The sequence below is a fragment of the Schistocerca piceifrons genome, chromosome 5 (assembly GCF_021461385.2).
Source record: "Schistocerca piceifrons isolate TAMUIC-IGC-003096 chromosome 5, iqSchPice1.1, whole genome shotgun sequence".
NCBI lineage: Eukaryota > Metazoa > Arthropoda > Insecta > Orthoptera > Acrididae > Schistocerca > Schistocerca piceifrons.
Window position 1 is genome coordinate 216,917,445 of NC_060142.1, and position 13,036 is coordinate 216,930,480.

General features: G+C 41.8%; 1 protein-coding gene across 1 annotated transcript in view; it reads right to left on the reverse strand.

Moving 5' to 3' along the window:
- Positions 1 to 13,036, reverse strand: part of LOC124798650 (cytoplasmic tRNA 2-thiolation protein 2-A) — a 70,676-nt gene that overhangs the window by 35,798 nt on the left and 21,842 nt on the right. The gene's annotated exons all lie outside the window — the stretch shown is intronic.

Sequence of the window (13,036 nt, forward strand, 5' to 3'; positions counted from 1 at the left end):
ATGTGATGTGTGCCTTAAATTAATATCGTGTTAAAAGCAAGTGATAATTGGAGTGGCTGTCTGCAGATACAGAGGGCTATTTTTTATTTTATTTTATTTATTTATTTATTCCCAACCTCTGATAGATGCAATTGAAACCACAGTGAACAATCCTTGTAGCTCTGCACAGATGTGTTATATGCCCATCTGTCACAACATGTCACACTTTTCAGTTCTGATCATGCAGTGGGGGAAGTCACCTTCCTCAGAAAAACACAACAACTGCCGTACACATTGACTAAGAATCAGTTTCCTAAGAGTGTAGAACAGTGTACAGAGAGATGTAAGTAGAATCTGTCTATATCTGCTTCTGCATTAGTATTATTAGCAGCTCATATAGCTATTCCACTTAATGTTAATGCACTTTGTGGAAAAGCAACACACTCCAGGCACATATGTGCACGGTGTCACTAATGATTCATATGGCAAACTGCAGAAAGATCAGTATAACTTTGTGAAACACCTTACAGTTGCTTTTTGTGATGTAATGGTGGTAGAGAGAGTGAGGACTTACAAGCTCACTCTTCATTTTGCAGATCTATGAAGGAGAGAAGAGCATGAACACAATCCAGTGACCTACCTCTGCTCACATATGTACCTTCTACCTCATCCTCCACAACCACCACCATTACCACCACCACCACCACCACCACCACCACCACAACTCCTCCACACTCTTACACTGCAAGAACACAATTTATCCCTTAATGCAGCTCTACTGCACTTAGGTGTGTTATACATATGTAGTATTTGTTCTTAAACCACTTCATTTAACAATAAACGTTAATCTTATATCATTAAAAGCTATTTTTAATTATCTGTGATTTTTCCACCCCTTGCAATATGAAAACTGTTTTAACAGGAAATGTAATGTAGTTTGATTTTGTACTGGGAAACATTTTCACTAGAAACCACTGTTTTCGAGTTATCAAAGAAAAACATAAAAAAGTTAACTTTAATGTCCCTCCCCCTCCCTCGGCCACATACTCACTCCCCACCGGTTAAGATTTTTAGCATACTATTCATGGAATTGTTCCTACTGCTGTACAAAATCTTGTGACTTCATGATTTTTCCCCCTATTTGACCTTATTTTTGTATTTGCTGACTGGGCTATCCAGGGCAGGATAGTATAGAATGAAAGTTGCAAAGTATGTTAGTGATCCTGTCTGCAGGTCAGTCTAATGACAGAGATTTCTATGTGAAAAGCAGGCAAAATGGAGTTCTTTGGTTCACTTTCCACATGCTGGTTGGTGTCACTTCAATTTGTTACACATTCAAATGCATAAGAGCTTCACAGATGGTGCCTCATCCAGTGTGGGCCCACTGACACCTACTTAAACTACAAGTTATTTTTATATGTTTGATACTGCATAATATGATATGGGGTTAATCTGTTTACTGTGGGTCAGTTGTAATCCTTTTGCCATTATTCTCCAGTAACTGTCTAGTGTAGATGTGTTGGGGCTCTTTATGAGTATACTTGTGTCTTCAGCAACATCACAGTCTTTTTTTTTTTTTTTAAGAGTCCTCCAACATCCCTCGTAAATCATTTACATACATCAATAATAGGAGTGGGTCCAGTGCAAAACTTTGCAGAATGTCATACTTAATGTTTCCCTATTGAAAATCTAGTTTTACTCCTGTGATATAATTGGTTTTTGCGACACTATGTTTTCTATTGTTAAGATATGACTCCACGCATACACAGATAATGCATTTAATGCCATAATATTTTAGTTTTCTTTGTAAAATTTTATGAAATTTATAAATTTGTGGTAAATTCCTATGGAACCAAACTGCTAAGGTCATCAGTCCCTAGGCTTACACACTACTTAATCTAACTTGAACTAACTTACACTAATGACAACACATACACCCTTGCCCGAGGGAGGACTCAAACCTCCAATGGGGGAGGCGCATGGACCGTGGCAAGACGCCTCAGACTGTGCGGCAAAATTTTATAAACTATGCAATCAGAGGCCTTGGCAAATCACAGAAAATGTCAGCACGATAATTTTCCTTGTTTAGTTCTACCAGAACTGAACTCATTTCATTATACACTCCTGGAAATGGAAAAAAGAACACATTGACACCGGTGTGTCAGACCCACCATACTTGCTCCGGACACTGCGAGAGGGCTGCACAAGCAATGATCACACGCACGGCACAGTGGACACACCAGGAACCGCGGTGTTGGCCGTCGAATGGCGCTAGCTGCGCAGCATTTATGCACCGCCGCCGTCAGTGTCAGCCAGTTTGCCGTGGCATACGGAGCTCCATCGCAGTCTTTAACACTGGTAGCATGCAGCGACAGCGTGGACGTGAACCGTATGTGCAGTTGACGGACTTTGAGCGAGGGCGTATAGTGAGCATGCGGGAGACCGGGTGGACGTACCGCCGAATTGCTCAACACGTGGGGCGTGAGGTCTCCACAGTACATCGATGTTGTCGCCAGTGGTCGGCGGAAGGTGCACGTGCTCGTCGACCTGGGACCGGACCGCAGCAATGCACGGATGCACGCCAAGACCATAGGATCCTACGCAGTGCCGTAGGGGACCGTACCGCCACTTCCCAGCAAATTAGGGACACTGTTGCTCCTGGGGTATCGGCGAGGACCATTCGCAACCGTCTCCATGAAGCTGGGCTACGGTCCCGCACACCGTTAGGCCGTCTTCCGCTCACGCCCCAACATCGTGCAGCCCGCCTCCAGTGGTGTCGCAACAGGCGTGAATGGAGGGACGAATGGAGACGTGTCGTCTTCAGCGATGAGAGTCGCTTCTGCCTTGGTACCAATGATGGTTGTATGCGTGTTTGGCGCCGTGCAGGTGAGCGCCACAATCAGGACTGCATACGACCGAGGCACACAGGGCCAACACCCGGCATCATGGTGTGGGGAGCGATCTCCTACACTGGCCGTACACCACTGGTGATCGTCGAGGGGACACTGAATAGTGCACGGTACATCCAAACTGTCATCGAACCCATCGTTCTACCATTCCTAGACCGGCAAGGGAACTTGCTGTTCCAACAGGACAATGCACGTCCGCATGTATCCCGTGCCACCCAACATGCTCTAGAAGGTGTAAGTCAACTACCCTGGCCAGCAAGATCTCCGGATCTGTCCCCCATTGAGCATGTTTGGGACTGGATGAAGCGTCGTCTCACGCGGTCTGCACGTCCAGCACGAACGCTGCTCCAACTGAGGTGCCAGGTGGAAATGGAATGGCAAGCCGTTCCACAGGACTACATCCAGCATCTCTACGATCGTCTCCATGGGAGAATAGCAGCCTGCATTGCTGCGAAAGGTGGATATACACTGTACTAGTGCCGACATTGTGCATGCTCTGTTGCCTGTGTCTATGTGCCTGTGGTTCTGTCAGTGTGATCATGTGATGTATCTGACCCCAGGAATGTGTCAATAAAGTTTCCCCTTCCTGGGACAATGAATTCACGGTGTTCTTATTTCAATTTCCAGGAGTGTATATTGCTTTCTCCATGTAGAAACTTTTATAGGCTCAAGCCAAACTAAATTACTGTTCATATTTTCAGAAATATTGGTTCATTATCCTTCTGTAAGTTACCCTCTCAAACATTTTTGAGGACATGGAAGAGTGAGAGATGGACTAATGATTAGAGATCACTTGCTAACCTTCACTTTCGTAAATATGTGTTACTATTACATATCTCAGTCTTTCAGCAAATACATGTCCTCTTCCATTTACATAATGTTGCCCTCAAGTACCCTCTTTATACTCCTTCCACCTTTCTGCTTTCCCTTCTTTGCTCAGAACTGGTTTTCCATCCGAGCTCTAGATATTCATACAAGAGATTCTCTTTTCTCCAAAGGTCTCTTTAATTTTTCTGTAAGCAGTATCTATCTTACGCCTAGTGATATATGCCAATACGTCCTTACATTTGTCCTCTAGCCATCCCTGCTTCGCCATTTTGCATTTCCTGTTGATCTCATTTTTGAGATGTTTGTATTCCTTTTTGCCTGCTTCATTTACTGCATTTTTATATTTTCTCCTTTCATCAATTAAATTCAATATCTCTTCTGTTACCCAAGGATTTCTACTAGGACTTGTCTTTTTACCTACTTTATCCTCTGCTGTCTTAAATGTTTCATCTCTCAAAGCTACCCATTCTTCTTCTACTGTATTTCTTTCCCCTGTTTCTGTCATTTGTTCCCTGATGCTCTCTCTGAAACACTCTAGAACCTGTTCCTTCAGTTTATACAAGTCCCATCTCCTTAAATTCCTACCTTTTTGCAGTTTCTTCAGTTTTAATTTACAGTTCATAACCAATAAATTGTGGTCAGAGTCCACATCTGCACCTGGAAATGTCTTACAATTTAAAATATGGTTCCTAAATCTCTGTCTTACCATTATATAATCTATCTGAAACCTTCCAGTGTCTCCAGGACTCTTCCCTGTATAAAACCTTTTTTCATGATTCATAAACCAAGTGTTAGCTATGATTAAGTTACGCTCTGTGCAAAATTCTACCAGGTGGCGTCCTCTTTCATCCTTACCCCCAAACTCCATATTCACCTACTACTTTTCCTTCTCTCTCTTTTCCTACTATCAAGTTCCAGTCCCCCATGACTATTAAATTTTCATCCCCCTTCACTATCTGAATAATTTCTTTAATCTCATCATACATTTCTTCAATCTCTTCGTCACCTGTGGAGCTAGTTGTCATATAAACTTGCACTACTGTGGTAGGCATGGGCTTTGTGTCTATCTTTGCTACAATAATGCATTCACTATGCTGTTCGTAATAGCTGACTCAAGCTCCAATTTTTTTATTCATGATTAAACCTACTCCTGCATTACCCCTATTTGATTTTGTATTTATAACCCTATATTCACCTGACTGGAAGTCTTGTTCCTCCTGCCACTTAATTTCACCAATTCCCACTATATCTAATGTAAAACTATCCATTTCCCTTTTCAAATTTTCTAACCTACCAGCCCCAATTAAGGGCTCTGACATTCCACGCTCTCACCCATAGAATGCCAGTTTTCTTTCTCTTGATAACGACATCCACCTGAGTAGTCCCCGTCCGGAGATACAAATGGGGGACTATTTTACCTCCGGAATACTTTACCCAAGAGGACGCCATCATCATTTAACCATACAGTAAAGCTGCATGCCCTCGGGAAAAAATACGGCTGTAGTTTCCTCTTGCTTTCATCCATTCACAGTACCAGCACAGCAAGACCATTTTCGTTAATGTTACAAGGCCAGATCAATCATGCAGATTGTTGCCCCTGTAACTACTGAAAAGGCTGCTGCCCCTCTTCAAGAACCATATGTTTGTCTGGCCTCTCAACAGATATCCCTCTGTTGTGGTTGCACCTATGGTATGGCTATCTGTATTGCTCGGGCACAGAAGCCTTCCTACCCACCCTACCAACGGCAAGGTCCATGATTCAAGGAGGGGAGGGGGGGGGGGGGGGGGGGGGGAACCCATCCTTACACCAAAGGAAAACTGGATTCAAAGTGTTGTTTAACACAGAAATTCATTTTTATATGTCCATGTTGTTACGATTCTGCAGAAAGTACCAGCAACTGGACAGAATTTTCAGCATCATTACATACTTGCGATTCTCAGAGCAATTTAAGCTGAAGACATAACTACAAATAGCTTTTTGATATCAGTGTAGTTACAAATTGACACAATATGGGCATTTCTTTGAACTGTGGTTTGGACACGCCCGAATTATAGAAAAATGTACAGTTTGTACAGGTACAAAGCGCCAGCAGTAGTAAAACAGCCTTCATATGTAAAACACTAACCATACATATGATTTCTTGAGTCACTATCCTTTTTTCTCAACACATACTAATTGTAGGTTCTTTAACAGGCAGATGCTGCATACAGATTTTGTGCTAAAATTTACTATTTGTGGAAAACTTGTTTTACTTTTTTTAAAGCACTTATTAACTGGACAATTTGTGTACAGCATTGTCAAAGGTAATAACCCTGAACACAGCGGAAGCCCATTAACTCTGCCTGTTGTACAAGCTGACTTTTCTAAATGAATATCCTTTCTGAAACAATGAGCATATTTGTCACTGTCACCTATTGTTACTGCAGCCTATCATGTGTACATAAAGTAAGAAGTTGCAGTTAGAGGTTCTTGTGGCTTTAGTGATATACAACTAATAAGTGAACACTATGTCCTAACCTACACACTTCGCATTTATTTACTTCTTTATATATTCATATTTCTCATAAAACTTCCATTCAAATACGTGTAAATGTAGATATTATGGACAAAAGTTAGAAATTACAAGCAATAATGCATGGAATGTATATACAAGAAGGTATCATAAATTAATGATTACTATTTCATGTTGTTCGGTTCATTTTTAAAGAGTTTTTCTTTTCATTCTCACAACTGCCCTCAACCCAACGACTACACTTATTTCAAATCTACTATTATTTAAAACTATAAAAGTATGAAAGTTCCACACAAGTCCCCTAGCACAGAATAATTTCAGAGATGTGTAAATTCTCAGCACTGTAAATGGTTCAAAACACTTAGATTTATATCTTGAAGATATCACTTGAAAGAAATTTACCTACATTCACATGAAACAGGTATTACTCATGCTTGGATTTGTTATCAACTCACACACACGTAGATATTGGTTGGTGAGAGGGGCGCTCCTTTGAAGTCAACTCTTGGGGGGTTCTGGGAGAGGTAGGGATGTGTGATGATGTGGCAAAGGAACTCTGTTTGCAGACTACGTTTGGGAGGGGTGTCTGTCTGTGAAGGTACTCGTGAGAACCTGCAGCATACTGGACAAGAGACTTCTTGTCATTCCCGATATGCTGTCTCTGGGTGGCAGGCTATACGGGAAGGAGTTTTTGATGTGGAAGGGATGTCAGCCATTGATATGCTGATATTGTTAGTGATTGTGGATTTGATATTGACAGAGGTATGGCTGGAGCCATCTGAGAGGTGAAGGTCAACATTCAGGAAGGTGGCAGGTTGGGTTGAGGAGGACCAGGTGAAGCAGACAGGAGAGAAGGTGTTGAAGTTGTGCAGGAATAAGGATAGGATGTTCATCTTGTGAGTAATCCATGAGGAAATCCTTGTTTTACAATTGCATCTAGAACAACCACCCTTCGAGATGATGAGAGAAGAAGATTGGTACTTCTGCAATAGTACTGAAAAACAGTTTCATTTGTTTATTTTGACTTTTAGCTTGACCAAGAATTAAGTTCAGTTGGTGTGCAGAACAGTGCACATAATATTTGAAATGATACTGTTCTCTTACATTTGTTCAGACCCCTGCATGTTGGCTGTACGTGTTGTAAGCACTATCATAACTTAGTAAAGTTACTTTTTCTTTCTGTTCTTGGACATTAGTTGGGATTTTTTAATACAAACTGCTGAGGAGGAAGCATGATTACCAGATCGATTTAAAAATGTCCAAAATCTTTCAAAAAGCTCTCCAGTAGGTAACAGATACAAAATAATACAACTAACTGAAATTTAGAAAATACACCAGGAGTTTCACCTGCTGTCACAGATGATTTTAGAAATTCTAATGGAATGTTATCTGTCCTTTCTCCTTATTTGATCTTAAGACTCCCATAGCTCTGTTAAATTCTGACTAACAGTGGATCCCTATCTCTTCCTCTATTCCCCATCATGTGATCAGACAAGTTCCCCCCTCCTGCAAAGACCTTCAGTGTACTCTTTCCATCTATCTACTCTCTCCGCTGCATTTCAAAATGGAATCCCAACAGCACTCTTAATGTTACTATCCTTGTTTTTGATTTCACTACATGTTGGTTTGACTTTCCTGTACGCTGAGGCAGCCCTTCCGGTAATCATTTCTGTTTCAATTTCTTCATGTTTTTCTCGCAGCCATTTTGCCTTAGCTTCCCCATACCTCCAGTTTATTTCATCCATAATATTTCCATATTCCTGATTTTCCCTGATTATTTTTGTACTTCTTTTTTTTTCACTGTTCAACTGCAGTATTTCTTCCATCACACATGGTTTCTTCATAATTACCTTCTTTGAACCTATGTTTTTCTTTCCAACTTCTGTGACTCACCATTTGAGAGACGTCCACTCCTCTTCAACAGAAATGCCTACCGGGCTTCTTATTATCACAGTATCTAGAACCTCAGAGAACTTTCAGCATATCTCTTCATTCCTTAATACTTCCGTATCCCACTTCTTTCTGCACTGATTCTTCCTGATTAGTCACTTAAACTTCAGCCCACGCTTCATCATTGGCCTCATAGTAAATGAAAATAAAACAAAATATGTGGTAACATCACACTCTGAGACCAGAAGAACCCTTTAAGAGGCAAATATGGGAAAAGTTTGAAAGAAGTGTCCTCTTTTAGTTACTTGGCAGCATTAATATCAGATGATAATACAATTGGAAAGGCTGTAAGGGAAAGTATACAACTAGGGAACACAGCTTACTTTGCACATTTACAACTCTTCAGAAACAGGCTCGTTACAAGAACAACAAAACTTCTGAAACATAACTCCCTAGTTCACCCTGTTGTCACATATGGGTCAGAGGTAAGGACACTGACAGATGATAACACTTTAAGAATCTTTGATTTTAGAGTAATACATAAAATTTATGGCCCAAAGATGGAGGAAGAAGCCTAGAGGATATGCTACAACACCGAGCTACAAGCATTAATGCAAGGAAGGTATATTGTAAAATTTGTCCAGTCACAACGAATACAATGACTTGGACATATGAAGAGAATGGTGTAGGAAAGAATAAAACAAAACTGGTTAAATATATGATCCATGCTGCTAGATGAAAAGGGAGACCAAGAAGAAAGTCGATTGATGATGTGATAGAAGAGCTAACCCGCATGGGAGTCCGGGAATGGAAAAGAGTTGCAAAATACTGAGAAGCATGGAGGAAAATAGTTGAAGAAGCCAAGGTTCACCAAGGGCTGTAGTGCTACAGAAGAAGAAGAAGAAGAAATGACTGCTTTGGAATGTCAGAAACAACAACATCAATCAATGCACACACGTTGTAAGTTCGGCAAAGGTAATGTACTGTTTCCTCAACAATGAATATTAAGATGGTGTTCAAAATGGCTGTCACCACATTCAATACAGCCATACCAATTCGGGCGCACTTTACCAAGCACATCACACATCCAACGAACCTCATCAGACACGGCAGGTTACCCGATGACAAGTGTTTCATCATCAGGAACTGGTGTTATTTCTACAAGGCTTCTGATATGCTTCAACAGAAATACAAAATGAAGAGGTGTCAAATCAGGGAAGTGAGGTGGCCACACAATTGGATGTCCTTTTCTGGGCCAAGACATGGATATGTGACATTGAGTATGTCACTTACTTGCGTAGAAAAGTGTGCTATATCTAATTGTATACATATAAGATGATGCATGTGATGTAGTAAAGCCTCTAATCGTTTCGGAAGCACCTGTTCAATGAAGATCTCATATCTCACTCCATTCCCACGTCTGATTACGTATGTTAAGTGATAAAGCCTTGGAAGAACTTGTTCAATGAAGACCTTGAATTTGATTCCATTTAAACACAACTGCAGTTCATTTGGTCCATGCTGACTCGGACAGTGAGATGGAGTTATCACAAACATCTGGAATCAATTCATACTTGCGGCCTGCCCTGCCAATGGCAATGCGAGTTGCGAGTGGGTGCCACAAGACAAATGCAGGAAAGAAGATTTGTCCTTGAAGCGATCACCGTGTCACATGGCGGGATCCTGTGGCCGACTTGCCTGATATTATTGGGTGCTCTGCTAGGAATGCCAGCTATTGTTGCTGCTCCATATGATCCGCATATTATGCTGGCTACTATGTGATGACAATTATTGCCTCAGATGCATGCTATTCTTGGACTGTGTGACTTCTTGTTCACTGTATGGGTGTACAGAGAATGTGGAATAAAGAGTGTTAGTTAGTTAAGTGTAAACTCAACAGTCTAATCACATGACTGTTGTTAATACTGGCTCAAAACATTAACGGTATGACAACAAATGGAATGATCTTGAGTGACAGGCAGTTAATGTATGCATAAACAGCAGATTATCTTAGCTGAACTCATGGTACATATGCATTGATTGTCCTTGTTGTTTCTGATATGCAAAAGCTTTCACTAGCTAATGATTACTTCCAAAACAATAAGTTCCTGTCCTAAAGTTGTATTTCAACATCACTATCAGTCCTTCAATCTGTGCATAACCTTTTGAATCACCCAGCATACAACCATCAAAGTGATGAGATACATTACAGAACAATTAGAACCTAATCTCTTCACTGTTTTAGTACATAATTAAGAAACAAATTTGTTGCTGGTGATTAAAATTCTTCTGGGTATTATGTCACATCATTGCTAAAAACTAACAATAATAAACTAAAACTGACGTTTCGGCCAAATTGCAACGGCCTTCCTCAGGGGCACGACTGGTTTTGCATGGGGATAGGTGCTGATATTTATTACAGACTATTGATGTCTGACGTCACTGTTGCAAAACTTTTAATTGGCCCTCTAATATGATTGGCCAGTCATGACGTATGGGAAGATGGAAGGAAAGAGGCTATTCATGGATGTCCATGACGTCAACGATTGGTAGCTGTCCGCGAATCAGCGTTTGGCTTCTGGTCGGCAAGTTTTCCTCCTGGCGTGCGCGGAAGTGGACTGACAGTTGCTCTACAGCTGTTTGTGCAGATACGTTCGTGTCCCGCATAGCTTCTGCCCCGCGAGCGCTCGCAGCTCGTTGAACTGGGATGGCCGGCAGCCAGGACGCCGGGAGTTTGTAGCCATCTTCTCTGATGATGTTGTCAGGCTACTTAATAATTTCGATTGCCTCCCGTATTTTGCATTCTCGCATCCATGATTCTCCACGATTCTTTCGCCAGTACTCGGGCTTCCTGGAACCTGATAGGTTGTCCACAGTCACAGTGGTGTTCCGCTATCGCCAATTTATTATGTTGTTGTAATCGTACATAGCGTTCGTGTTCTGCTACTTGTAAGCTGACAGGTCTCCCTGTTTCTCCTATGTAGGCAGCTCCGCACTCACACTGTAGTTCGTAAACAACTGCAGTGTTAAGATTGTTGACTACTTCCTTGGTGGAACCTATCATTTCGTGGACCATGTGACTGCTTCGAAAAATCGGTTTGAAACCTCGGCGGCGGAGGATGTCGCCTAGCCATTCACTGACACCTTTTACATATGGCAAGTGTACCAGTGGAAGCTTCTCTTCTTTGCCTTCTTCTCATGTTTTGCTCCCTTTGGTTTTAACTACCTTACTTATGATGTTGTCATCATAACCATTGGCACTAAACGTGTGTTGTAACTCCTTTAATTCTTCTTTGATGTTATTTTCATCGCTTATCCGGTAGGCTTGGGCAGTTAACGTATGCAGAACAGAATACTTTTGAGCTGGGTGGTGGTGGCTCTCTGCGTGCAGGTACCGATTAGTGTGCGTTGGTTTCTGGTACATTTTGTGTCCTCGTTTACCTTCGGCCACTCTGTATACTTCCACATCCAGAAATGGCAAGGTACCATTGTTTTCAGTCTCATGTATGAACTTTATATTTTTGTGCAGGCTACTTAAGTGCTGGAGGAAGTTTCCCAATTCCGCTTCACCGTGAGGCCAGATAACGAATGTGTCGTCCACATATCGTAGCCAACAACTGGAACGTAACGAAGCAGAAGCTAGGGCTGTTTGCTCAAAGGCTTCCATGAATATGTCCGCAGCTACAGGGGAGAGGGAGGAACCCATTGCCACTCCATCTAACTGTTCGTAATATTTTCCCCACCAGGTGAAGTACATAGATGACAGGCATAAGCGCACCAAATCGCATATATCTGGTGGGATCCAATCCTGTAGAATGCACATAGTCTCCTCAATAGGTACGTTAGTGAAGAGAGACTTGATGTCAAAACTGACCATAATGTCTGATGGCTTTATTCGCTGTTCCCTAATCAGTTGTATGAAGTGGGAAGAGTCTTTTGTGTAGGAGTCTGTTTGTCCCACAAGATGGCATAACTTAGGTGCCAGATCTTTCGCAACATAATACACAGGTGAATCTATTCCGTTCTCTATGGGCCTCAGCGGATAACCCTCCTTATGAAGCTTAGGTACTCCGTAAATTCTAGGAGGAACAGGCACCTTGGTGATTAGTCTCTTGGCTGTGTAAGGATCAATTCTAGAGTCCTTTACGAGGGCCTTCGTATTTCTGCCTATCCTCGCTGTCGGGTCACTCTTTAGTATTCTGTAAATGAGATCGCTTAGCAGTTCATCAATCTTCTTTTCATATTCAGAAACGTCCATCAGAACCGTAGCGTTTCCCTTTGTCCGCATGTAGGACCACAATATCCTTGTTATTCCTGAACTGCTTTATGGCCTGTCTTTCTTCATGTGTGATATTGGCTCTGGGTGGTTTTGCTGTTTGTAAAATTCTTACAGTTTCCTGTCTTATCTTTTCTGCTTCGACACGTGGTACTTGGTGGAGAATCTTTGTGAGCGTAACTGCGAAATTTAACCCTGTGGACAGGAGTGATGCCGCTGCCTCACTGATGGTCTGTGATGAGATGTTAACCACAGTACGAGCTGTATCCAGACTTAGCTGTGAGTGGTGTTTGTTTCCCGTTAGCTCCTCAAATTTCTTTTTCTGTCGACTGCTGACCAAATCCTCCTCCATGCAGGCCTGGTTGTGGGTTATTCAGTTGATGTTATCCCAGTCCTTTGCTGATAACGCAGTGGGCAGCCATAAATGCATGCTGTACATCCATTAATAGCCTCTTTCCTTCCATCTTCCCTTATGTCATGACTAGCCAATCATATTAGAGGGCCAATTAAAAATTTTACAACAGTGACGTCAGACATCGATAGTCTGTAATAAATAGAAGCACCTATCCCCATGAAAAACAAATCGTGCCCCTTAGGAAGGCCGTTGCAATTCGGCCGAAACATCGGTTTTAGTTTATTAT